The sequence below is a fragment of the Atta cephalotes genome (genome assembly GCF_000143395.1).
Source record: "Atta cephalotes unplaced genomic scaffold scaffold00002, whole genome shotgun sequence".
Lineage (NCBI taxonomy): Eukaryota > Metazoa > Arthropoda > Insecta > Hymenoptera > Formicidae > Atta > Atta cephalotes.
Window position 1 is genome coordinate 9093207 of NW_012130066.1, and position 4381 is coordinate 9097587.

Sequence of the window (4381 nt, forward strand, 5' to 3'; positions counted from 1 at the left end):
GTAACGTAACGTACGTACGTACGTACGTAACGTACGTACGTACCTACTACGTTACTACTTACGTTACTTTCTTCGTACTTATATTCTTCGTTCGTCGTCGTCTCTCTCTCTCTCTCTCTCTCTCTCTCTCTCTCTCTCTCTCTCTCTCTTCCCTTTCCTATGTAAAAAACAGACATTCTATACTTAAGCTGAATAGTGATAGGGACGGTGCAGTTAGATGGTGTCTCTCTCTCTAAATCTCCGCCGTCTCTGTCTATGGATGTCGCGTAAGTGACAACGGTTACCAATTGTGAAACATATTTCGTATCGAGAAGTTGGCATACTTAATCTTTCCTTGTTCTATGTGTAATATACTTTATAATGCATCTTTGTTTCTCTTTCTAATCTTCATAATTTCTGCCTTAAATCAAATATTGACATATGAATAAAGAATTAAATGAACAGTGACAATGCTAATAATCAATATGGAATAAGTAAAAGGAAATCACCAATACAATTAATACTATCTTAATTATTATTATGAAATTATTAATACATAATTAAAATTATAATACATAAATAATATTAAGATTATTGGTTATAAATTAAATATATTAGCACATGTATTTTGGTTAAAAATTAAGTATAGTTAAATTAAAAATTAATTATGGCATGAATAGTAAAAAATTTTTTATGCAATATATATAAATATCATAAACAAGTATAAATATATAAATATGGATAAAAATATAATTATATATAATTGTATATGAAATATGTCCATACATATCCATACATTCTTCTTTTTTTTGTGAAATTACTGTTTCATTATAAAAAAAGAATAATAATAATTAGAAAATATAAATAATTGCAAGAATAATTTTCATATTATTTCAGAAAAAATCATTTTACAAAAAAAAGAAAAATGTATGAATACATATGGAATACATATGAATACATATTTCATATAATTATATATAATTGTGTTTATGAATGTATATATATATATAGGCATCCTTTCATTGATTTTACTTTTCGGAATAAGAAAAAATCGCAAGAAACAAGGTCTGGGGAGTAAAGAAGCTGAGAAAGAACAGTCATTTGATTTTTGATGTAAAACTTGCGAATTGACAAGGCTGAGTGGGCATTTGCATGATAAAGGAACCATAGATCTGTTTTTTATTACTGCACTTTCTGAACTAGTACACAGTGCAATAAGTTGCAGTGAAACAAATATATATTTCAACTTATTGTACTGTGTACTAGTTCAGAAAGTGCAGCAATAAAAAACAGACCTATGGTTCCTTTATCATGCAGATGCCCACTCAGCCTCGTCAATTCGCAAATTTTATACCAAAAATCATATTTTAATAGTGCATTTTGAATTTTTACTTCAAGGTCAAACATTCAACCGTCAGCACTACGAAGGCGTTTTAAAAAGATTGCGCGAAAAAATTCGCAAAGCGACCACAGTTGTGGCGAGACAACTCAAAAGATGCAATACATTGAACCGGTGCAATAAATTGAAGTGAAACAAATATCGTTTCGAAGCGATTTTGTTGCAAAGAAAAGCGGATAAAAGGCTTCATCCAATATTCTATTTCTTCAAAAGGACAACGGATACAGAATCTAAATATCATTCGAATTGGAGACACTGTCGATAATTATGCACTCCACCGATTTCGTACATATTTACTGGGCTTGAAATTCAAGATTGTCAAGCGCTAAGTTTAACTTTAAATAAAAAGGAAACAAATTCCCGAATCGCACGTTGTAATGAAGATGCAAAGTTACGATTATTCGCTGGAGCATAGGTCTGGCATGCGTATGCCACGTAGACACCTTAAGCCGATAAATATTCGTAATCGAGGATAATTCCCTCAATCGAAACCTTGCATTGTGTCGAGCGAAGGCTTCGAAATTGTTAGAATTCGGACGGAATTAGAACGCGCTGAGAGTAAGCTGTTCGAAATGAGGAATGGATTGGTTTATAGGAAACACAGGGACAAATTCTCTTTTATATACTGACTGCGTTCGAAATGAGCCATGGAGAGGTTGATAAAACGGTACATAATAATAGGAACAGTTATTGGTTCCCGGAAATGAAATCAAAAGTCGAAAATCATCTGAAGAGTCGTTTAAAATGCATTGCTTTTGCCCTGAACGTAGGGAGACTTGAAGGATTACTGCATAGCGATAAGCCATTTTTCACTTTACATGTCGATCATTTAGCTCCTATATCAGGTCGCATTCCCATAAGAGTCATTATATCTTATTATTGGATCGTCCGGAAAGTTCGTGTCGCAAAAGATTTAAATTTAATAAATGAAATTAAAAATTTAAATCTTCTGCGTTTCAATTTTCCTTCAAAATCGGCACAAATCGAACTTTCCGGACAACCCAATAGTTATCGATGTGTTCACTAAATATGTGAAACTATATGCCACTAATGTTGTAAACTAAAAATCACAAATGTTGCGGAGGTTATAAAATGTCTTAAATCATATTTCGAACATTATAGTCGATCCTTACGTCTCAGTTTTGATCGAGGCAGTTGCTTTGAATTTGAAGAATTTACAAAAGAACACAACATACAGCAAGTAAAGTTAAAGTTGCCACCTCAAGCGAATGGCCAAGTAGAGAGGTTTAATCGTACCATTCTGTCTATGATCGCTAAGTTAGCAAACGAGCGAAATATTCCATGATATAATGTATTTGCAGACATTGAATTTGTGTGTAATATTTAATTCGATACAATACTGTATCGAAAGTCACGAATGAGTCTCCGAGTATGCTACTCTTCGGAGTACATCAATGAGGAGAAATAATTGATGAGTTACGTGACGCGTTGGAAGATCTGGTGATACTGGAGATCTCGACCCACCTTGCGACTTACCTAATTTATGCGAATGAGCGGATAAGGCGAACTCAAGACGCCAACAAACGTGTTTACGATCGCAGACTCACAGAAACTGTTGCCGCGCTTCAAAGGATCGTATGAAATTGACCGAATACTTAGAAATGATCGTTACGTAGTGAAAGACCCGGAAAGGTTCCAGTTATCACAAATGTCATATCGGGGTACATGAGCGGCAGTTAACATCCGACTATGGATACCAAGCCGAAAAGAAAAAGCGTAGAAGACTATATTCCATTGTTAGCCAAATTTATTACTTATCTAAATATATTGCTCTCACACAATCGAACGTAAGCCATTGATTTATTTATTTTTATATTATTGGTTTGCGTTCATCACCTGCGACCGAATATTTTGTTTAAGGAGCTGTTGAATCTATTATAAATTTTTAGTTCTGTTTATTTCGTGCCCCCTATTTAATTGTGACGATTAGCAGTTAGGCTGGCCGAGTTGTAAGGCAATTCAGTCACCGGCCTGTTCTAATCGCATGGTCAACGGGCCATAGCATACAGCGCTACAGCGTATATGCGGATGATTCTGTTTCCGATTCTGTTCTTTGGCGTGGCGTGTCGGGTGAACTGCGCAGGTCGAGGATGGTCCCCGATACAGATAAGGAAAAAGTGATGCAACAGCAGTCATCTTGACGAACAGGCGTTATGTAAGGCGCAAAATAATAAAGTGTACACGTTGATTACGAACGAAGTTTGTGATTGAATTCGAGGAACTTCCTTTCTCGCTATATTAACGTCTTTATGTCTTACAATTATAATTTTTTTAATAATAAAACAGTAATTTCAAACAAAAGAAAAAAGGATGTATGGATATTTATGGGCATATTTCATATACAATTATATATAATTATATTTTTATCCATGTTTATACAATACATGTTTATTTATATATATTCATGCATGAAAAATTTTTTACTATTTATATAATTAATTTTTAACTTAACTATACTTAATTTGTACTCAAAATACATGTGCTATTTAATTTATAACCAATAATCTTAATATTATTTATGTATTATAATTTTAAATATATTATTAATGTCGTCATAATAATTAATATGGTATTTATTGATGATATCCTTTTACTTATTCCATATTGGTTATTGGCACTGTCATTGTTCATTTAATTTTTTATTCTATATTTAATTTAAGACAGAAATTAGAAAGAAGATTAGAAAGAGAAATTAAGATGCATTATAAAGTATGTCGAACAAGAAAAGATTGAATATGCCAACTTCTTGACACGAGATATGTCATATGCAATATATCGAGATATGTTCATTGGGATCCTAACGAGTTAGTGAATTGTCTCTGGTTGCTTGAGGCTTCGTGTCGGCAGGTCACAACGATAACGAAATATTGTCTATTATCGAGGAACTTCGTGAAGCTGGCTTTATTATAAATTGAAATACATAATCATTTTAGTTGACATCGAAATGCTGATGAACAATGTTTGCGTAAGAATTTTGTGATA